At 31.1% G+C, this 25,634-nt stretch overlaps 1 long non-coding RNA gene across 1 annotated transcript in view; it reads right to left on the bottom strand.

Annotated features, from left to right (window-relative positions):
• LOC142332352 (uncharacterized) overlaps positions 1–24,404 on the bottom strand; it is a 30,457-nt gene extending 6,053 nt beyond the window's left edge. The window contains exons 1-2 of the long non-coding RNA XR_012758269.1: positions 23,784–24,404; positions 16,147–16,307 (exon numbers count right to left, since the gene is read on the bottom strand). This is a non-coding gene — a long non-coding RNA (uncharacterized LOC142332352). The remainder of the gene's footprint in view (positions 1–16,146; positions 16,308–23,783) is intronic.
• Between the last annotated feature and the right edge of the window lie 1,230 nt (positions 24,405–25,634).

The following is a 25,634-nucleotide window of genomic DNA, read 5'->3' as shown; positions in this document are numbered from 1 at the left end:
AAAAAATAAATTAAAAAAATTTTTGTTTATAATAACGGGATTCCTGCGGGAACTTGGTGTCATGCAAGCAACTCTTGCGAGGTTAGACCAGTTATCAACATCAAATTGTAAAAAATGGAGTGTTATTTTAGGGCGCTGTTTTGGGAGGTGCTCTTATATCGCTGCAAACAGTCGTCTGATTTTCAAAATTCAAAAGGGGGTATTTGTTAGTGGACTGATGGCTAACTTTTCAATGCATCAGGTATACTCTTGATCTAACAGATGATGATTTTTCAGAAATGTTATATTTTCACAATCAATCTTCCGATTTTCAAAATTGAAACTGCGTATTTACTAATACAATAGAAAATCACGATGCAACCAAACTTGATAAAAGGAGTGTTATGTATTTAGAGTGTGCGTATGTTTGTTCCATCATATTAGCTCAATGACTCAACCGATTTAGATGTACGACCCCGCATTAGAATCCTTATGTTACCGAAAGTGTCACAGGCTATATAAATAAATATATATATATAATGTATATTTTAATAAATTATATAATAATTTACATACATTCTAATTACATTACAATCCTTTTTGGCCATTCGTGTAAGAATAAGTGATTCTTTTATAAAATATTTTAATTTATCTGTACATGTATGTTGATTGTTATAATTCAAAAGCTTACACTGGGGAAAAAAAAGAATTCTTTTTTTGTCTCAGGAAGAAAAATATGTGATTCTGAGAGTATTTTATTCTTCTGAATTCAAACACGATCACGCATGGTTTCCAAGAGACAGGCATTTATAATTCAAGCATTTTAATGCCTTCTGCATTCTTCACTACAAAATATTCAAACATTTGGCTCACCTAGAAAGTAAGAAATGACGATTTTCTGCTACACTTCACCTGTGGAGCATCCCTCTTGATGGTCCAACAATAATCAGCCAGCATATTAGTATTCCATTTGCCTTAATACCTCTTTTCCGTAACTGAAATCTCCTGAGGAAAGTGTTCGCCGTGCTCATCGCTCACTACGCCAAGATTTCCCGGGAAGAAATCTATGTGCATGTGCAGGAAGTGTACTTTTAAGGATACATTACTACCGAAGTTTTTATAAAATTGTCGACAATATCACAATAATTTTCCGCCTTTCGATATCCCTAAAAAACTGTGAGTAACATTTTTGAATGGTTGTCGAGCTTTTTTCTCCAGGGGATTCACAATAGTTTCTCAAACTTTTCATTATCTATTAGTGACAGTATTTGTAAATCCACAAATAATCCTTCTGTAATTTTTGCATCACTAATTTCAGAAAACGTCTGTTTTAAGTACATGAACCAGGAGTCTCTTGCACGTCTGCAACATGGAGGCTGAAACCGAGAGGCGCAAGTACCGACCCTTGTGGAAGGCCGTTCTTGAGTTTCCTAGGTGAGCTTATATCGGATCCCATGATAACTTGGAACATACTGTAGTTCAACATATTATTAAGGAGGGGAGCTGTTAGTTTGCATGTGATTACACGGGGATCTTACAAATCATGCCTTCCCCACACATTTAAATATATATTTTAATGTGAAATTATATACACGCATTTCTGAAGACGGGTATTGAAAACAGTGATTATTGTTGTTCATAAAAATAAAACTTTATTTATATTGCAGCGAATATTTATTTATTTATTTTTGAAAATTGTGTATCAAGTTTTGAGATTATGTATTATATTTTATGAGAAAAATTATTTGACATAGAAAATAGTATCAGGTAATTTCTTGATTTTGCATAAATAATTTGAAATTCACCAAAAACAAAATTTTTCAAAATTGTACTATCATAAAATAAAACTGTTTGAATCATATTTTTCGTATCACAACCCGTTGGTAACAGTCGCGTCCTAGTGAATCGTCGTTCGAAGACTTAATAGAACTAAACTAATCGAAATATATTCGTCGAACTTGTTTTACATGACAACGAATGCTTCAATCCTTTTTAAACAGTATAAAATAAATATTATTTAATTTGAGGATTATTTATTCAACTTTTATTCGTGGTATTTAATGTCGTCAGTCGATCGTTTAACTAAAATTGTTTGAATGTGTATAAACACAGAAAGTTTTTTTTTAAACTTTTCTGGTACACAAATTTTTCTCCTCTTCCCAAAATGTTATGTCTCTATTTAAATAAAGACATGCGTATTCAAATTTTAGAAAAATATTTACTAATTAAAACCTAAATAACAAAGACAAAATGAAAATAGAAAAGTATACTGAAAACAGATTTATTTGATCGACTCCAAAACTTACATCGATATTATGATATTTTCATTTACTGTTTATAGCCCACATATCATCATTTTGCATTTATGTCTAGCTTGAGATATTTTGATTTATAGTGTAAAAAACATTTATTAGTAGAGTATAGGGCGGTAAATAGCTTTGTTTAACAGATTGCATCTAACATTTTACGTTAGATAAACATTTTTTACAACAGTACATAACAATTAAAATACAGTGAGCAGATGCCTCATGCCTTAAACAAAGGTGATTAACATATTCATTGTATACCCACATTTAACATTTATACCCACTTTTAAAAGAGTACAGAGCTATCCTTGCCTTTATGAACCATGTTTAGTTACGAGAAATTTTGTTGTAGGTTTCGATAATCCTTATTTTCTATGTCACTGCATTTTTGTTTCCAAACAAGGTTGATATGTTTTTTTATATTTACACCAACAACCTGTTTCTTTTACCAAACCATTTAGATTGTGGTTAAGCGCATTTTTCTATTGATCTATTAATTTACTGCTAGTGCCTACAATATTTCAATTTTCTGGCACTATCATGTTTGATAATATATTGAAGAGTTCCAGTTGAATATTATTATAGAAGTACTCAAATGGATGAGTTATTTCTATGAAAATCAATTTGTTTTATCATTGTAAGAAACATAGATATATTTTTAATAGAAGTTAATTATATAAAGATAATAAATTATTATTATTATTACTTTATGTTTTCTGCAGAGTATGGATGCACAAACTGATAGTTCATTTTTTGATGAAGATCCATTATCTTCCAATATTAAACAAGAAATCAAGCATGAAACAGAGCGAACAGAACATTTGATTGCTCCTGTTGCTATGACAGATGATAAACCGACAACATCTAGACAAGTAAGATAATTTCATTTACTTTTTGATGGTTTACCTAATATTTAGCATTCTTGTTTAACACTAGATATTTTGATTAAAAGCTTAAAAAAGTGATACCAAACTGTATGTGAAATGATAAAACAGTATGTGTAGGATTGTACAATTGACAAGTCACTCCTGAAAACTCATGGTTTTTGAGAAAGAATAAACATTCCGATCATGGTTTTATATGATGTTTCTTGTTTCTATCTTTATAGTGCCAAAATATACTGTTTCACATCACGCAACAAACCTACTGAAATGCAGCTGATATATTCTTGCAAGTAAATTTATAATCTTTTCACAGAAACCAGTTTTATAAAGAACATTGGTGTCCTCAGAGAAACTACTTGATTGTGTCTCTTATGATACTGTAAATGTGGCACAGCCAGAACAAATTGTTTGTTTACCTCCCAACATGTTGCATTATTACTGTTGAAACATCCATAAAACATAGAAATGAATAAACGTAAGTAATATTGTACTTCTTAATACCATTCCTATTGGTCTTTGGGGCCAGCCAAAACAGCCATGAGGCTACTCTTCCAGGACTTCATGTGTAGTTTTTGTGTGGTATTTATGTGTTTTCTGAGGGTTCCTTGGGATTTTTAATGTAGTTTTATGCCATTTCTCTAGGGTTTTTCAGTACTCTTTGCCTAGAATCTTTTTTTCATGTGTATTAAATTATAATCTGTAATTATAATAAAATGATTATACAATAGTAATAAGAGTATTGCATGATATAAATCTGAAAATTAGTAGTATGTATTTAAATGCCACTATATTTTAGCAAAAAAAACTTGCCATTTTGAAGCCATGGAGCGTATCACCTTTCTCAAAACAAGGTTAATTTCTTAGAGTTTCTTTTCACAGAGAATTGAATTCATATTTAAATGGTAGTATAAATTAAATTTGTGCTTAAATTGTTGGGAGCTCACAAACATCCACTAGAAACTGTTGAAACCATTTCCAGTATTGGGAATGGTTTCCCCAACAAAACCAAAAAACAATGTAATTATTATTTTGTATTCAATATTGATTCATATCAGGAAAGCCAGCAGATAAGTAAAGTTTACTTATTTTTTGTGAAATAATGGGACCAAGTGATAACCGCCCTGTTGGAATATAGGAAATTAGTCATGATCAACAACAGACAGATATTCAGAATGATACAGAAGGCGTGGGAAACTCATTAGTTCCACACACGTTTGTTCAGTAGAAGCCTTGAGAATTCATGGTGGTTGCTAACTGCCACCCAATTTCATTGTTTTTACATATATTGCGGACTGTAATGTGAGATTACGAACACCCCAATAGCACAGTAGTATAATTGATATGCATTCCTTTCATGTGACATCCTCGGTAACATATATATGAAATCTGTTCTGTCACATGGTGGTTGGTAGTCATTAATGTTATTTTTATTAAGTGAAAGAAGTGTGTTTTATATACGTGTCGTAAGTATATTAATATAACTAAATATAATAATATAGAAAACTCTATAATAACACATTTAATAATTAATCTTATTTGCATAGCTAGAAGGTAAGAAATCCTTACATATTTTTTGGTAAATTATAGAAGCTCACCCGTGATGGAGAAAGACTTCATAATTAGCAAACGGGAAATTAGACATGAACAACAAGAAACAGATATTCAGTCTTATTCTGGAGGCGATATACTTTGAAGTATTCTCAAACAAGTATAAGAAAAACAGTAAACATATTTATAGAAATAAGTAAATTTCGATGTGCTAGGGTTTTTTCAATTAAAATCATATCCTACATATATATTAAATTTTATGTACTGGATGTGATTGTTCAGTTCTCTGAAAGATAGTTGTAGAACGTTCTCTTAAACTTTCTATAAGAAGAGATAGATAATCTCATATTTTTCTGTTAAATTTTTAACTTTTCCACAATGGCTTCTTTGTACCACAGAAAATTAATGCAATCTGGCTTTACCAGAAACAGCGTAATAAATTTAGATGTTTAGTTAATCGTATGCTTCTCTTGAAATTTTCATCCAAAAAATCAGTAATGTGTTTATTAATGGTGCATAAGGGCTTATGAGAAGCTGCAGTATTAAAAGTTATACTGTCAAATGTTGCTGGCAGTTAGGTAAAAGGGAAAGTAGCTTGTGAGTACAGTAAACAAATACTATGCTTGTGTTAAAAACATAGTATAACATTGAAATGTCATGTCATAATATGCTAATCGATAAGTATCAATTCTGGCATTTATCAGTTCAAGATGCTTGTGTGAGAGAGTTATAACTAGGGTCAGGTTAGGACACGCCTTTTTGACTCGCGTTCTTCTAATAGTTCATGGAAGACAGCCTTATTTTATGTTACTGGCATCTTAACTCTTGAATTATCTTTTTACATTGAAAATTTTTTGATTCTGTAAAAATTAAATTTTCTTCTTTTATACAAGTTATTTGGCTTCCATTAATACTTAAAAAAACTTGCAATAATCTTTGTTTAATTTAGTATCTATACCCATTACATACCACATAATTATAATTATACCATTATAATTTAGTCTATATACCCAGTGAATACTTTTCTTATAAAAAATATTGTATCATTTTTGGTAATAAAAAATTATGACCTCTACTGTTATTGTCTACTCATGTATATTTTTTGGAGATTTAGAAATTCATTTATACCATAAACTGTGGTTTTCATGTGGTGTTAGTTATAAATATAAATTATTTGTATAAAAAATCATTTCCAGACATAACATACATGTTATTGCTTTAAAACCTGCTTTGATAGTCATACTATAATAATAGAATATTATTATTACTTCATATTTTTTTGCAGAGTATGGATGCACAAATTAGTGATTCAGTTTTGGAAGAAAATCCATTATCCTTGCCCATTAAAAAAAGAAAGCACGCATGAAAAAGGGCAACAAGAATATTTGTTTGTACATCTTGCCAAGACAGATGATGGTCTGACAATATTTAAACAAGCAAGATATTTTCTTCTTTACCCTGTTTTATGTTATAAACATAAAACCTAGTTATTGTAAGAATTCTTATTTATTCTGTTCATTATGATATTTTTATTTATTGTTTATTGCTCACATATAATTATTTTGCATTTATGTCCAGCTTGAGATATTTTGGTTTATGGTGTAAAAAACATTTTAGTAGAGTATAGGGCAATAAATAACTTTATTTAACAGATTGCATTAACATTTTATCAACAATACGTAACAAATAAAATACAATGAGCAGGTGCCTCACGCCTTAAATGAAGGTGACTAACATAGTAATTTTTTTATACCCACATTTAACATTGTTTATAAAAATGTTTTATAAGAATATAAAGCTATCCTTTCCTTTATGAACCTTGTTTACTTTGTTATAGGTTTCGATAATTCTTATTCTATGGCATTTTTGTTTCCAAACAAGGTTGATGTGTTTTTTATATTAATTTACTGCCAATGCTTACAATATTTCACTTTTCTGGAACTATCATGTGTGATTATATATTGAAAGGTTCCAGTTGAATATTATTATAGAACTACTCACATGGATGAGTTATTTCTATGAAAACCAATTTGTTTTATCATTATAAGAAAAATAGATATATTTTTAATATATGTTAATTATATAAAGATAATAAATTATTATTATTATTACTTTGTTTTGCTCCAGAGTATGGATGTACAAACTGATAGTTCATTTTTTGATGAAGATCCATCATCTTCTAGTATTAAGCATGAAACAGAGGGAACAGAACATTTTATTTCTCCTGTTGCTATGGCAGATGATAAACCGACAACACCTAGACAAGTAACATATTTTCATTTACTTTTTGATGGTTTACCTAATATTTAGCATTCTTGTTTAACACTGGATATTTTGACTAAAACTTAAAAAAGTGATACCAAACTGTATGTGAAATGATCAAAAGTATGTGTAGGATTGTATGATTGACAAGTCACTGAAAACTCGTTGCTTTTGAGTAAGAATAAACATTCCGTGCAAGGTTTTATATTAGGTTGTTGTTTCTTTCTTCATAGTGACAAAATATACTGTTCCTAATCACACAACAAACCTACTGAAATGCAGTTGATATATTCTTGCAAGTAAATTTATAATCTTTTCACAGAAACCAGTTTTATGAAGAACAATGTTGTCCTCAGAGAAACTACTTCATTGTGTCTCTTATGGTACTGTAAATGTGGCACAGCCAGAACAAATTGTTTGTTTACCTCCCAACATGTTGCATTATTGCTGTTGAATCATCCATAAAACATAGAAATGAATAAATGTAGGAAATATTGTACTTCTTAATACTTCATGTATAGTTTTTAGTGTGGTATTTATGTGTTTTCTGAGGGATCCTTGGGTTTTTTGCGATTTCTCTATGGTATTTCAGTACTCATTGATTAGAATCTTTTTTTCATGTGTATTAAATTATAACGGTAATTATAATAAAATGATTATGCAGTAGTAATATGACTATTGCATGATATCTGAAAATTAGTAGAATATATTGAAATACTACTATTTTTTAGCAAAAAAACATGCCTTTTTGAAGCCATGGAGGGTATCGGCTTCCTCAATACAAAGTTAATTTTTTAGAATTTCTTTTCACAGAGAATTGAATTCATATTTAAATGGTAGTATAAAGTAAAATTTGTGCTTAAATAGTTGGCAGCTCACAAACATCCACTAGAAACTGTAGAAACCATCCCCAGTATTGAATTCACTTTGCACAGTCTCTGGCCAATAACTTTTGAATTGCTTTTTATGGGAAAAGACTGTGCTTATTACAAATTGCCTTGTTGCAGTTGTTTTTCTGTTAAGCTAACTTTTGCACGGATTTGTTAAGACTACATCACATAGTAGTCGATACGTCTTCATCAAGTACTTATGGTCTACCACTTCACTCATATTTCTTAACTGAACCAATCTCCCCAAAGTCTTCGATTAGTGTTCTTACGCTATATCGACCACTATACCTGGAAATCTAATAAAATACTAATCTTTCACTGTCTGTATATACTCCTTATGCTTATGAAGATGTGTTAAATGAGAAATATTCATTGTTCAGTGTGCACATGGAAAGACAGACTCAATCGTTTAAATGTAATGAACAAACAGTGACAGGAAAGAATCATATCTTCTTTAGTTGAGGGGTCATATTCTTGTCGCAACATCCTGATCGGGTCATGGAAGCTAACTGCATTCAATACAGAATTACAAACCTTTGTAGAAAACCTTTGTAACCTTTGTATTACTCATATTAACACAGAATAAAATTCCTCAACCTATAATCACATTTATGTAGTTACTTTTCGAATGCACTGGTTTATGAACTTCCTGTTAGAGCTCGCGCTTTAGAATGGTATATTTTCATCAAGTTAGATGGTGAATATTTTTTCTAAAAAGATGCTAATCTTGTTACTCAATATTTTGTTACCAAAATAGCTGTGAAAAAAATATGTGTGGCTTTGTGTGAGTTGTAAAGGGTACGAAAAAAGTCTCCTTCTTTGCCCTGTTAAACAATTTTAGAGATCTTAGCAATGAAATGTATATAATTTATTTATAAAGAGATGCTTTCATCATTACTCGAAATTTGATCAATATTGACTGTTGAAGAAAAATAAGTAACTTCATTATCAACTAATTTTTCTAAATGAACACAGTGAACTATAGCTTTGATACTGCAACAAATTCACAATTGATACGAAGTGATGTTCACTTTTTTTTGTCTTCAGTCACTTGACTGGTTTGATGTAGCTCCCCAAGTTCCCCTATGTAGTGCTAGTCATTTCATTTCGGTATACCCCCTACATCCTGCATCCCTAACAATTTGTTTTACATATTCGAAACGTTGCCTGCCTACACAATTTTTTCCTTCTACCTGTACGTCCAATATTAAAGCGACTATTCCAGGTATTCTTAATATGTGGCCTATAAATCTGTCGCTTCTTTTTGCTATATTTTTCCAAATGCTTCTTTCTTCATCTATTTGCCGCAACACCTTTTCATTTGTCACTTTATCCACCCATTTGATTTTTAACATTCTCCTATAGGTACCCCATTTCAAAAGCTTTTTATCTTTTCTTCTCAGATACTCCAATTTTCAATGTTTCATTTCCATATAAAACGACACTCCAAATTTATACTATAAAAAATCTTTTCTTGTAATTTATATTAATTTTTAATGTAAACAAATTATGTTTCTGACGAAGGCTCGTTTCCCCTGTGCTATTTAGCATTTTATGTTGCTCCTGCTTCGTCAATTTTTAGTAATTCTACTACCCAAATAACAAAATTCTTCTACCTCCATAATCTTTTCTTCTCCTATTTCCACATTCAGTGGTCCATCTTCGTTATTTTAACTACAATTCATTTCTTTCATTTTGTTCTAGTTCTTGTTTTTCATGCAGTATTTCTTGCATAGGACTTCATCTATGCCGTTCATTGTTTCTTCAAAATCCTTTTTATTCTGAGCTAGAATTACTATATCATCAGCAAATTGTAGCATCTTCATATTTTCACCTTGTACTGTTTCTCTGGATCTAAATTGTTCTTTAGCATCATTAATTGCTAGTTATATGTAAAGATTAAAACGTAACGGTGATAGGGAACATCCTTGTCAGACTCTCTTTCTTATTACAGCTTATTTCTTATATTCTTCCATTATTATTGTTGCTGTTAGGTTCCTGTAAATATTAGCAATCATTCTTCTATCTCTGTATTTGAACCCTAATTTTTTAAATTGCTGAACATTTTATTCCAGTTTACGTTATCGAATGGCTTTTCTAGGTCTTTAAATGCCAAGTATGTTGGTTTGTTTTTCTTTAATCTTTCTTCTACTATTAATCTGGGCCTAAATTTGCGTCACTTGTCCCTATACTTTTCCTGAAACCAAATTGGTCTTCTCCTAACACTTCTTCCACTCTCCTCACAATTCTTCTGTACAGAATTCTTGTTAAGTTTTTGGTGCACGACTAGTTAAGCTAATTGTTCTGTATTCTTCACATTTATCTGCTCCTGCTTTCTTTGGTATCATGACTATAACACTTTTTTTGAAGTCTGAAGGAACTTCCCCTTTTCCATAAATATTATACACCAGTGTGTATAATCTATCAATCTCTTCCTCACCTGTACTGCGCAGTAATTCTACAGGTATTCTTTCTATTCCAGATGCCGTTCTGCCATTCAAATCTCTTAATGCTTTCTAAAATTCAGATCTCAGTATTGTTTCTCCCATTTCATTCTCTTCAACTTCCTCTTCTTCCTCTGTAACAATTTTCTAATTCATTTCCTCCGTATAACTCTTCAATATATCCCACCCACCTATCGACTTTACCTTTCATATTATAAATCTGTGTACCATCTTTGGTTTCTTCTTCCACGTTTCTTTAATCCATTCTTCTTTCGCTAGTTTGCACTTCCTGTTTGTTGTATTTCTTGTTCTTGTTCCACCTAAGTTCACTTCTGCTGATTAAAGAATTTCCTTTATAACATTCACCCATTCTTCTTCTACATTTTCTGCTTTATTGTTTTTACTGAGACCTCTTGCGATGTCCTTTTCAAAAATCCTCTTACCTCCTATTCATCAAGCTTCTCTAAATTCCACAGATTCATCTCACTCCTTTTCTTTAGGTTTTTAAACCCCAATCTACATGTCATTATCACCAAATTATGGTCGCTATCAATGTCTGCTCCAGGGTAAGTTTTGCAGTCGGTGAGTTGATTTCTAAATCTTTGCTTAACCATGATATAATCTATCTGATACCTTGCAGTATCGCTTTGCTTTTTCCGTGTGTATATTCTTCTACTATGATTTTTAAACTGGATGTTGGCAACTACTAAATTATACTTCTTGGTTTCAGTTCGCAGTATTCAGAGGACTGAGTACTGCTGATATGACTGATAGGACTGAGTGATGTTGATATGACCATTTAAGTCGTCCTGACCTACACCCTTAACAACTACTGAAAGAGCTGCTGCCCTCATTCAGGAATCATTCCTTAGTCTGGCTCTCAAGAGATACCTCTCTGATATGGTTGCACCTTCGGTCCAGCTACTCTGTATCACTGAGCACTCAAGCCCCCATACCAACGTCAAGGGTCTCATGTTCGTAGAGGGAGATGTTTACTAGCTAACGCTAAATGTCATTGCTGCATGTTAATTAATTTTGTTATGTTTTTAAGGATCTAAAGTTTGTTGCTCATAGATTTCTCTTAAAATCAGAACACATTTAAGAATCTTTTAAATAAGACCAATTATTCTTCAGCAGGTTAAATTGCATTAAACACTTGTAGTATGAAACTGAATATATGTGATTTAGAAACATGATAACATTTCTCGAGAAATGTGTAGCTCACTCTTGTAGGTAAATAACACAATTATTTCATTCAAGTTTAATCTCAGCATACATTGTTTTTCTCATGGCACTCTCATTTTTGTGTATCAGAATGTATTAAAGAGAAATTAAAATCTTTGTTTGACATTTTCATGATCTACTAATATAATTTTGGATCTTCAGTATATAATTCTTTCATTATTAACTTGACTCACCCATCCAGTCCTAAACCTGTTTTCTCTTATTTTTCACTTCATTCAATTCTTCCAGTGGATGAATATCTAATGAAAATGATAAACTGATCTTATTACTCTTCTCTGTGTTTGATTTTTTAAGAACAATTGTAATGACCAATATCTTAATCTGTGGATGAGTTTGGAAAATACCTACACTTATTGTCAGGTTTCTATTTTCAGTTAATTTAAACAGAAATAAACTACAGTAATTATTTTTAAATTTGTTTTTTTTTTATTCTGCATTATGAAATTGCCTGTTGACTGACCAGTTTTAATTTCTGCGCAATGTAGCATATAGTTTGTGTTACATTTTGTCCTCTATTTTAACTGCTAATACAAATGAAATTTTTATTTTTGCTACTCTGAAACAAACATATTGTGCTTGCTTAAATATGAACATAAGATATTTAATATTAAAGTATAAGTTGTCAATTTGTAGTTGGAATTATTAAAAATAACAAATTTTTCCGACAGACTTTTAACTTAACAGTTACATTTTTTTTTTTAGAATCTTATTGAAGAAGTTATCGATGATGTGGAGGAAAGAATTACTGAAAGTAGTTTACAGAGATCAAAATGTGTGGTTTGCAATGAATGGGGAGACGCCTTCAAGATTGTTAGTAAAAAGTTCAGGAGAGCGTTACCTGAATTGTTGAGGGGCTACTGGAGGACTGCGTGGAGGTACTGTTCCCCAGGAAGCCGTGTGAGGTATTGGAGGTGGTTGCTATATTTTACATTGATGAGACATGGGTTAATGAAAATCATAAAAATTGGTTTATGAATGAAGTACAAATAACTTACAACATGGGAGTGCAGTAATAATAGATAACACAACTTATCTCCCTTTTGTGGTACATAAAATTACCACAAAAGCTGGAGGAAAGCTGAAATCAAAACAGTAGCTTTAAGAAAAAGTGGTTGCTTGCAACCGCTTTTACACTTTTTTTTTTAAATTACAGCATTCTAATAATATGTATAATGTTTACAGATACGATTTTAATGCCTTTATGTAATCTGTTATTCTTTTTATATAGATGTCTTTGATAGAAATATTGCGAATAATTGTAAAAATAAAAATAAATAGAAATAACAACACCAACAGTATAGTAATAATAATAATACTACTTACAAAAACTAAAATTTGTAATATTAACGATGTATAAAGTAGTCTGACAAAACTGTGTGAAAGGCATTATTAAACCATGTCTGAGTATTGCTGGTCATTATAGCAACAAACATGCTGAACTACTAGTTGCAGCTGTACTTTTTGAATGATCTTTTTTAAATCATCCCAACCTCAATTAAAAGCTTAATATTAAATACTTTACTTTCAAAATATCGTCATCTTATTCAAATTGTTTCAATGATTACAATGATGTGTTTTCCCCCATAAAATAATCATTGAAACTAAAGATATGTTGTCTCGTAAAAAACACTGTACGCTTCAATAATACTAGTTTTGGGCTAAAATCTTAATAATAATTATTGAGAAACAATCATTTAACCTACCCCATCAAATGCAATTTTTTGCCAAGCTCTTTTGTATGAAAATCACAGTTTGCATAAACAAATTAATATAGTTCCTGAAGAACATGGTTTTTTGGAAGGTAATCTACGCGAACAAACTTGTGTGAATATACAGAAGATACTGGTGATGTACTAAATGATGGTAATTATGTTGATGCAATTTATACTGATTTTCGTTGTGCATTTGATGTAGGTTAATATCAAATTACTTATTAAAAAACTCGCTGCATGTGGATTTAATAATAAATTGTTGTCTTGTATACATTTCTTTTGTACAAACAAATACCCTATGTTAAAACCGATAACTTTATCTCTAGTCTATTTATGTTACATGTGGAGTAAAACACGGCATGCATTTGGGTTCTCCAATTTTCATAGTATTTATAAACGATAGTTTATTCATACACTATTCACATTTTTTCTATTTTTTGCAGATGATATGAAATTATTTAAGCTTATTACAAATCTAGTTTATATTCAATTACTTCCGATTGAACTTTGTGCAAAAATGATTTGACTTAAATAGTATTTATATTAACTTAAAATAAATTGATTTCATAGTCAATTTGGAAGCTATTGCAAATGTTAATATACACTGTCCAACTGAATAATACTGCAATAAAAAGGTATCTTCTATTAAAGATTTTAAGTCACTAAAAATGGTCAATTTTATTAAAGAGATTCTCAACAAATCATAGAAAATATTAACTCTGCAGTTCATACATTTATACAGTACACAATTACGGTTCTGTTGTCTGGCGACCCTTTGCTGACTTGCAATTAAAATTACTAGAAATACAACATAAAATCTTTCTTAGATATGCTGCCTATAAAATCTGTGATTCTATGCACTTTACTATATGAAGAAGGATTCAGAAAAGTAAGATTATGCGAAGAACAAATATCAAACCTTAAAACAATAATAAGGGAAAAAATTACAAGGTATAAAAACTAAGTAATTGTCTTCATAGATTTCAAAAAGGCATACAACTCAATCTATAGAACTTCCTTATTTAAGATCCTAGAAGAATTTGGTGTGGATCCCAACATAATTAACAATACTAAACAGACTCTTCCAAACACAAAATCAGAAGTAAAATTCATATGAGAAGTGTCGGAAGAATTAGAAATTAAAACAGAAGTAAGACAACAGAGAGTTCAGCATCAATTCTTTTTATGTGTGACCAACAGAAAGTAATAAAAGATTGGAAAAACAAGATGAAAAACATTGGAACAGACCAGTAAATAAAATTGAGTCTGAAATTGAAAGTAAGTGCTTAGCCCTTGCTGACAACATTACAATTTTCTTGGAGAACCTCAAAAAGGCAGCGGAACAAGTAAAACACTTAAAATAATTTGCAGGGAAAATAAGGCTAAAGATTTCTTTCAAAAAGGCATAATTCACAACCAACCAAGAATCCTCAAGTCCCTAAAAATGAAATTCGGGTAAAAATTAAAGTTAACAAATTTAAATATATGGGAGAAATAATCCAAATTAATGATTTAGATGAAAAAGGCAATCAAACAAAAGTGAGAAAAATAAAATTAGCCGATCAACTAACAAAAGATATTTTGAGCAAAAAGGACATCTCAGTAGATACCAAAATTAGGCACTAAAATACAGTAATCAAACCAGAGGACCTGTTTGCTTCAGTGTTTTTCTGGGCAAAAAACATTTTCGTTATGATGCCCAGGGAAAAAAATGAAATATAGAAATAAAGTATAAAATCTAATAAGACAGCAACAGAATTAAAATAAAATAAAAACTTAAAAACAAAAATTTAAATTCAAACTAAAATACTGAAAGCAATGACAAAATAAAAAACTTAACTAAAATGTGAAACACAAAAATATAAAACTACTGTACATAAAAAAATTAAGCATACTATTATTAAAAATATGTAAAATACTAATACTTGGAAGAAATAAAAATACCCAGTCCAAAACTTCTTTATTACTGCCCAGGATATGATGAAAATTCCTGGACAATTTAAATTTACAATGCAAGGCCGCATAACAAATGTAATCCACAAGGATGTGGCACACAGTCAAGCAGCACTCTCATTGTACATACATCGGTGCATTTTCTGCTGAAATCAGATACCCGTGAGAAGCTTTTGTACATCCTATCTGTAATTGGCAGAGAACCACTTCCTCTTCCTCTCAGCGAATTTTCCTGTGAGAGGAATCCTGTGGTAACACAGTACCTTTGAGATGTCAAAGTTTGTTACCTACCATGGCAATCCAGTCATTTTGCCACCTTGCACAAAGTGTGTGTTTGACATGGTTAATAAAATTGGATGTAGTAATACAGGTAGTGAAGGATAGTTGACTATATGCGTCTTTAGCAGCGGAATCTGCATCAGATGCATCTTAACTTTGAAATCAGATAAAATAAATCCAAAAGAAAATAGAGTAAAAGCTTGAAAAAGATTCTAGAACCGATAAGAATGCAAGAAAATGAATGCAGATTAAGAAGTAATAAAGACATTTACAAATGCAATGAAACCGACAAAATGTCAATTCAATCGAAAAAGAAGAGCCAAATCTTTTTCAGTCTCACAAAACAGATCTTCAACCACATTTACAGAAAAAAAGAATGAAAATCAACAGATTTCAGTGGTTGTAAATGAAAATGTTAATATTTTTTCAAGGAGATAGTACAATACAGAATAATGTTCAGAAAACCAGTAAAGATTTCACAGAAAGGTACAAAAGAGAAACAACATTTGCTCAGAAGAGAGAAGGGAAAAATAAAGCAAAAGAATGAAGAACTGTTGGAAAACAGGAATAAACATTTAGAAAGAAATGAATGTAAAGTAAAATATTGCCTCAAACGTACAAAAAAAAAAAATTAAAAAACTTACATGTTCATGTGATGAATACATCACAGTTTCAGTCGTATGATGTGGTAAAAAAAAAGGATATCATTTGTGCTACATTATCCTGTTCAGTCTCTAATTTAATATTTTTTATTAAGAGGCACAGCTTCATTACTAAAAGTATTATTTACACGCCCATTCATTATCTACAAAAAAAAAAACACCAAAAATCAAAATAAATATCCATAATAAAAATTTTAAAAAAAATTCTGTGTAAAAATAATGTTGATTTTTTCATAAATAGGTTTCTATAAGCTGTCATAAACAACTGTCTTACTCTAACTCCTTAATGACTGTTCTTTGTTTATGTTTTGTGGTGGCTTGAATGGGGTTATATTTGATACTGATGCAAGCTTTCTCAATGAAAAAGGTAAGAGAACACAAGAACAGACGAATGATATTAACAGATGACGCCATATATGTGGCTCAAATTAATCTCTCTAAGAGGCCATGTGACATGGCCCTTGGCTCACTGATTCTTTGATACATACTAATGTACATGATTTTAATTTTTTTAATTATATTTTTTATGAATTTTTTCTGTTATTGATAAGTTTTCTATTTGTTTTCATTTAGTTCCAGATCTAGTTTCTTTTTTTTATTTTATTAAACTAAATTTCTGTTTAATTTTAACCGATGTTATTTACATTTATATCCTCAGAAGTAAATTCTCTACAAACTAGAAATGTTTAATTGTCTACTGGAAAATTAACAAAAATTTTTTATTCTATACCTAAAAACATTTATTTTATTTTAAACCTAATTCTAGTGTTATCCAGCATAACACTTTCATGTTTTGATTTATTTTTAAACGAGTTCTAGTGAAAATGCTGATTTTGACACTGACTGATGAAAACCCTGAATACAGATCAAAATTTGACAAACCAATCGTAAATGACAAGACAAAAAATTAGAGGTTTATGGAGAGAGATAGGTGGTAAAAGAGTGGTACAATGATAACAACAAAGGAGATAATGAATTTAATCTAACTTAATCTAATAACTTAGATATACATGATATTTTATCCCAATGCCTTTGCACTATTAGTTAATGATGAAAAATAATAGCAAAGGTACAGATGCCAACCCCCAAGAAGTGTATTATGCACTTTTCATTAATCATGCATTTTCAATTTCTTACGGCAATGAGACATCATTATGCAAAACAAAAGATTGAATTTTGAAGGAGAACAGAGCAATCAATAATTATAAAAAAGCTCTAGAGTGAAAAAATGGTATACACCTGATATAAATGTAATGCAAAGATTCTGTGGAATAATTTTGTGGATGGGTGATAGTAAATTGCTGAGGATATAGCAAGTCTGTTGTATTATAACCAAGTTGGTAAGCTAATTTATTGTAACATATTTGAGATTCTTCTGAGAATGTTCCATGCTTCAAATAATGGAAATGTTCCATACGATGAAAGACTGTACAAAATTCAACAACTCATCGACTAGCTTCTCCCAAAGTTTCAAGACGGAATGAATCCTCAGGAAGAGATGTAAATCTATGAAAAATAATTCTTTTCAGGGGGACAGCTTGTCTTTCATCAAAACTATAAAAAAAACATCAGCACAGGGTGAAACTTATAAAATTATGCTTTGTCTGTGGGTATATATGGAATCTCAAGATATATGCTAGAAAAGAAGTAATTTCAAGCAAAAGGGTTCCATTGGACCATTACTTGATGTTGGATGAACATTTTTTTTGGAAATTGGTATACAAGGGTAACGTTGACTTCTTAGTTACTTGATTGTTACACAAAAATCTTGCTAGTATATTAATGGCTAATCAAAAAGGAAATACAAAACAATTAACAGAAACCAAACTGAAACAAATTGAAGTAGTTACAGCCCAAGGTTCAGGTAAAAAAAAATATATATATATATTGAAATGGAAAAATAACAGACATTTGTTAATGATTTCAACAAAACAGAAGGAAAGCCCACCACGAAACCCAAGGTAGTTACAGATTACAACATTGCAGTAGTACTTACATACACAGTAGGTCTGAAAAGTTCCTAAATAAAATTTCTGTATTCGATACAAGTAGCGTCTCGAACAATCAGGGAAATGTGTTGCACAATGCCTGACAAATGTGTGTACAAAATTTCATCACGTTTCGTCACTCGTCTCGAGTTATACATCATCGGCCACATACGTTGTGTTCCTGTGACCTTGTGGGAGCTTGCAATATGGAATAGAGAAGCGCGATAAAATTTTGTGTTCGATTTCAAAAATCTTTTGTTAAAACTTATTCTCTGATACAACAAGCATTCGGAGATGAACCCGATCTTATACTTCAACATAAATGTGATAGAGTCGTTAGATGACGATGAACGAAGTGGAAGGCTGTCAACAGCTGATCATGATGAAAATATTGTGAAAGTGCGCACGCTCCTGCTCAAACAACCTCATCTTACCCTTCAGGCCATAGCTGAAACGTTAAACATCGGTAAAGATGCGGCACGTAAAATTTTAACAGAAAAAATGAACTGCTGAAAGGTGTGCTCTCATTTCATTCCACATTTGTTGGATTGCAGAACAAAAAGTCTTTCTTGCGCTCAAGACTTCATTGAAATTGCCTATAGTGACGCAAATATTTTGCAAACAATTGTAACTGGGGATGAAAGCTGCTGCTTTATGTATGATCCACAAACAAAGCGTGAATCCGCTGCTTGGTTGAGTCCTAGAACACAAAGACCGGAATAAGTCAGGCAGCAAAAATCAAGAGTGAAAAAAAATGTTGATGGCATTTTCCCATTCAAAGGGCCTGATTAATCATAAATTTGTCCAAACTGGTCAAATCGTGAATTCTAAATTCTATTTGGAGGTAATGAAAGGCCTGATACCTTCGAATCCAGCCCGAGTACCGGGATCGGGCAGATGCCCGATCTCTTGCTTGACAACCCCCTGGTACACATGGCAGCAGTTTTTAATACATTATTATGCTGAAAATCAAATCACCGTCTTAAAGGGCCAATTCACCCAACTTGGCACCAGCTGAGTATTTTCTGTTGCCGAAACTCAAGTTAAAGTTGAAAGGCCGCTTTTTCAACGACATTTTGGCCACCCAAAGGGCTTGCACCGAAAAAGGTGATCCCACAAAGTGATTTCTCCAGATCGTTTCACAGGCTCTACCGGCACTACAGTTGTATAACTATTGAAGGGTTCTATGTAGAGGGCTGATGTGAGTAAATTCGTTTATCTTTAAATTTGTATTTTTACTTTATTTAGATCGGGAGCTTTTCAGACATACTGTGTAGATTTGTCTGACCAAATGAGCTCATATTCCACCAGCCTTGATGTTAAGTGATATAAAAAAATCATTTTTGAAATACTGTTTTCATCAAAAATCAATTGTCAGTGCTTGGTTTTCATACAACCTGTTATCGAAGAACAGAAACTTCCAACGAAAACCCAAATATTTAGGGAATAATTGACTTTACAATTTTTACAGATGTTTGACAATGATGTGCAAACTGAAGTCAATCAAGATGCATCTACAAAAGAAACTGCAAGAGTAAATAGGCTGATCAACACTGAAGGTAAGAAGTTAACAGCAAGACAGAGATGCAGTGGCTGCTACAAAATGAAGAGGTAAACAGATCATAGAGAAACCTCAGCAAAAATTATCAAAAGGGTGATGACAAAATGTTATGTGTACGATGCCTTCTTTTATTTTTGATTGCTTCGGCTGTTGACTGATTTTGTCATGACATAAAATCTTTGATAGAAACTTTGTTGATCATGATTTTGTGTAAAAAAGTTCTGTATTGAATTCTTTATAACAAAATTGATCATTAAATGATAGAATTTATGAAGAGAATTGATGTAATGTTAAGAGTTATAAATATAACTTTTGTTTATACAAGAATACTTTGTTAAATAATACCAAAATTAATCATGTGATCCCTCTAAGGCTCACATGGACCTCAAATTAAAAACTAAAGAACATCAGGAGGCTATGTGAGCCACATGTGGCTCAAATGAGTTTTTGTACATGTGCGTATTTGTTACAATTTTAATAAATATTACATTTAAATGACTTGTTAAAGAAGATAATTCTCATGCCCAGATATCGGTTTTATGCATTACCTGATGCTTAACGGAGCACAACAAATATCTACTGGCAGTCAATGTAAATTATACAGAATTTTAATAATTAAAAATAAAACAGCAAAATTATGTGGAAGCAACTTAGATGCGGTATAATGAATGTTATGAGAGATTTAATCATATAAATTAAGCTAAAAACCTTGTAACAGAATACATTAAAATATTTGCAAACGGTCAATTTCAACTGATGACAATAAATAACTGATTTTAGAATAAATATTTTTTTTTAACATGCCCACACTAATAAAGGTTACTAAAAACGGGGGAAAATACTAACTAAGAATTAATCAGTTTAAACAGAATTTACAAAATAAATAACACAAGCTTGTTTAGATATATAAACGTCAAAATATGCACAAGTTTATGGAACTTTTATTTATTATATTACTGTGTCATGTTTGTGAAACAGATTCATAATATTGCTGTGTACATCTTTGTTTACTCATATCTAAGTTCGACATTATGTTATACCTTGCTTACCACCATGTAACATATTTCGAATTGTGTGCATATAAAATTTTAAATTCAATAAATAAATTATTAAACTTAAATTAAATCCAGGTGATCCTTAGGTCTCTTAGCACCCCTCAGGAAATGGCAGTACTCGCTTTAGCGAGTACTGCCAATTTACTCAATTATTCAATTGGCCAAACCAATTTATTCAATTATCATCAAATCTAACAACAAATTTTATGTTACATATTAAAAGTTAATAAACAAGAGGCAGAATAATTTTAAGGGGGTATTAATATTTATATACAATCACACTAAGCAGGTGATCTCTCTTTAAGAAATATCTTTTGACACTTTCAACATGCAATCCAAATTTAAAATTAATTCCAGGCAGAGCACTGTGTACAAAATGCTTAAACAAAATACAAAAACCACATGATGATACAGAAAGCGAACCGGAATGTGAAGATATATTTGAGCCTCAATATGTTATAGTCATGTCTGTGAATAAAGCTTGTTCAACACTTGGCATTTCCTCCGATAAAGTTAAAAAATTATCGAAAAGCACAAAGGTACCAATTTCAAAAAATAATGTTACAAAAATAGCAGAGTCGGTTACCAGTAAATTAAACAAATCCTTTCATTTAAATATTTCTACAGAAGAAACCAGTTTAGTCACAAACTGTAATAAATGTACACAAACATAAATGTTTAAATGTATGTATGTTCACAAACTGTATTAAATGTAATATTTAGTCACAAAATTATGCTGATTTAGGTAGGGAATACGAATTAATCATTAAAATAAAAGATAAAATGAAAACAGTTAAATCAATCCAGGAAAAAATTAATATTTTATTACCAAGAAGCTGGAACAATCAAAAAATTCAAAATGAGTTTAGTGTTGGTCAGTATTTAGCCCTTCAATCCAAACAATTAGTTAAAACAAGTGGAATTTTGCCACAAATCGGCAAAAAGAAATCAAGTCACGTAATTGATGAAAATGTTATTAAATGTGACCAACATTTTTACCACAATGATCAGCACAGCTGAATGATGCCAGGCAAGAAGGATTGTGTCTCTGTAAGACAAGCTGACTGGAATTGTACACAGCCTTCAAAGAAAAACATAATTTAAAAATTGGTTTTTCAAAATTTGCCGATTAAGACCTAAATTTTGTGTTCTGCCTTTTCTGGTAAATTATTTTCTCTAAGATGTTGCTGGAATTCAGGCACAAAACATCGTAAAACCACTGGCTAAAAATATCTTGTCATTCAAGCACTTCATTGCGAAAAATATTTCACCGGTAATAAGTCACGATTTATGAGTTTAAAAACTCTCGGGTTTTTGACTTGCCAATAACAGCTAGAGGAAGTCTATATGACAACTACTTGCGATAGAACATACAAGATTAGAGATGCGTTCATTCCTTACTTTGTATCCAGCCTCAGAGCTTCCGGAAAAAGATGCTTAATGTTTTCTAAGGAAGCGCCTTCCAGGACAATCCCATTTCGTTACAGTTATACACCTGCGCATGACTTAAATTATGACTTGTTTTCATTCTCTTTCTGGTTGTTGCATCACCATCAGTAACTTCCATTTTACTCATCAATTGTTCAAATTATAGGCATTTTTTTTAATATTGTTTACTGATGTATGAGGGATTGCGAACTCCTGTGTGTTTAACGGGTACTTTCCACCCTTATACAGGTGTTGAAGAATCAAACTTTTATAACTTCCACATTTGCTAGACATCTTTGCTTCGTAAGTACAGTACACAGTAATAGTACGACACTAGTATGAACTGACTCGCATAATGCAAAGTTCACTACTGTAATGAATTTTAGAAACGAAAAGGAAATGATGTAATTACAGTTCTTTTGATAATAAAGTACTATACTGTGTAAGAAATATGAAAAAACTGATTAAATAATAGTGCCCAAATGAAAATGTTTATATGAATGAAAGATATTTGGTTAGCTGGCATTTCTCCCGCCACCACCCCATTCGGTCGCCCTAGAGCATAGACCAAATGTACTGTGCCAATAAACGGCTACTGAGCCTCGAAACAGATTTGCGACCTCGTTACCTAATTGCTCCTATCTTGCGTAAGCGGTTAAGCTGGGCGCCGTACAGCACCCGCCTATGTGTCCCTACCGCTCACTTGTCACATTAAAACTAAATCGGGGAGGCGCACCCCTTGTTACAATTAAAACAATAAAAGTTACAATTTAAAAGACGGCAATTTAAACCGCCACGCCTCGGTCGCTGTTTGCCAGCTAGTGTCTGTAAGATATGTAAAGTAATTTTATCGGTTCTTTTCTCACACGATTACTGTAATTTATACATAATGTACAATAGGCTAATATAAAAACATCAGTCGCAATTAAGTGAATTTTTATGCTGTAGGACTAACAGATGGTGTAATTTTTATTAATAATTAAAAATTGAATTTACTTTTGTGTATCACTATTGTACCTCTAAAATAAAAATCACAAATTTTTACAGAGGGATGACGAATTATTGAACGAGATGAATTTACGGGTAACGAACAATCGGCGTCCTATTGTATTTATAACCTAATTGAAAACTTCAACAGTCTATTGCAAATCTGTCAACTATCCGCTGTTCTTATTTGTTAGTATCGTAGAATATGAGTATTATTATTTCCAATAAATAGAAAGATAATCACGGAACTTATGCAGTTTGTTCCAACCCAATGTTTTTTTATCGTATAGGTTATGTGTTAATTAGTCGAGGTTAGCGAGCTTAGGTTAAGTTTGGTTAATTTATATCTATAACTATAAACAGCAAACTTTTGGATTATTGTCAATATCGCCCGATATAAAAATTATATTATAAATATAATTTAACGAATTAACCTACGCTCGCTAACTTAGACTAATTAACACAGTAATGTTTTAAGAAATGATTACATTGTAGAGCAATTAACCGTACGGCATTAGTAATGACAAATTCATCATAAAAGAAAAATCAAACTTAAATTCTATTAATTTATATTAGAACGGTATAAAATTAGTTACTTACGTCAGATAAACAAAAGTGAACACCACCAAATAAATAATACTTATATTAGAATATAAACCCCTCCCTCACAACGGTCTTAGACAACTATTCACAGTATTAATGATTGTTCAATAATGCCAACAAATGCAATTGTATACTTCAACGCATACGATATCTCGTTATAATGCTGTATAATAATAATGTTTTTGTTAAGCAAGTAATGCAACACAAAAACGCAGTAGTTATACGTAAAAATTCAAAACATTTTCGTTAATAAATTAAACAGCCAGTAATCATTTTTAATTACTTATACATTTTTGACCATGACGATCGGAGGTGATAATTTAAAAATGCATACTTTTGAAACGGCACACCGCACCAAATTTATTTTTTTTTCTTCTATAAAAATGTACTTAACATATTTTACAAAAATTAGTTGTCATTTTTTTGTGACATCGTCTAAATTAAAAATTGACTCGGGAAGACCGGACAAGTCAAAAGTGGTCAGCAAAGATCTAGATTTGGGAGAAACGAATCATAATGATTCAAATCACATAAATCTTTCAATCGATTCAAATCACATAAATCTTTCAATGAATCCGAAGTCAATAATTATTAAAAACAAACATCAGACGTAAACGAGTATTTTTATGAATCGCTGCAACGCAATGCCAAAAGACCTTGACAGCCACTTTTATTTAAAATACCGGTACACATAAATAAAAATGATACGTATAAGCATTTTATATTAGTTTGTATATTAATTTTGTTTCACGTTGTTGAAGTAGTTATGTGAAGCGAGAAGGTTAACCGTGGACTCATCGGTCTGAATCCAACTTTACATACATATATATTTTTTTTAGCTTTTTTTAATTTAAATATACTGATTTATTAATAATTATTAACCTCTGTAAAAATTTTTGAAATAAACTCAAAAGTACATAAAATTTTATTTTACTAATACTTCAGATTTTTCTTCATATAAATTTTTTTATTATCGAATTGTTATTTGTTGTAAAACGTTTTTACAATCAAAGGTTAATAATTTTTTTTTATAACATTATATCAGCTGATTAGTATGCTACCTGTACTTTAAAAAGTTTTCGATAAATTTCTACATAGAAGATTTCAACATAGAACCTTTTTTCAACAAAACAAACTAACATCTGGCTACAAGTTTGGCTTTCAAACATTTCATAGTACCATCGAACAGATTCATAGAGTTCTTTCTAATATTCAGATAGTTTCAGACAAAGAACGTCTGCTCTACCAGTTTTTATTATATCTGCCAAGTCTTCAGATTAGGTGTAGCACTCTGGCCTTTTTAAAATTAATCAACATCTATCTTTTCAGTATTTTAACATTTTCAGTTATTTTTTAAGAAATAGATATTTCAAGGTTAAATAGATATTTCCAGACAGTTGTCTCCGCTATTTTCCACAAATATACGGATCGCTCAAGGAAGTGTAATATTCATACGCTTCCAAATATGTCGGTTTCTCCCAACACTGTAATAGTCGCCTTTACTTATGTGCTTTGCTTGTACCGCGTGAAAATAATTAAAGCATCACTAGACACCGTGTCACAGCACCTTCAAGAATAGTTAAACAACATTGAAGCACGGTGGAAGTTGTGGCAAATAAAGAAGTCTAACAAAAATAAAAGTACACATTTTAGTTTCACTCTCTGAACAAATCTCCACTTGTTGTAATCGATGACATTCAGCTACCGCAATCAAATTCTACAAAATACTTTGGTATTCATCTTGACAAAAGGCCCGCGTTTGGAAAAACGAGAAAACCGAATATTAAATTTTGTCGGTTGTACCGGATTGTAAATTGAAAGTCAAAATTATCTCTGAACAAGTTAATT

This window comes from Lycorma delicatula, chromosome 11, assembly GCF_047948215.1.
Source record: "Lycorma delicatula isolate Av1 chromosome 11, ASM4794821v1, whole genome shotgun sequence".
Taxonomy (NCBI): domain Eukaryota; kingdom Metazoa; phylum Arthropoda; class Insecta; order Hemiptera; family Fulgoridae; genus Lycorma; species Lycorma delicatula.
This window is presented reverse-complemented; position numbering and strand designations above follow the sequence as displayed.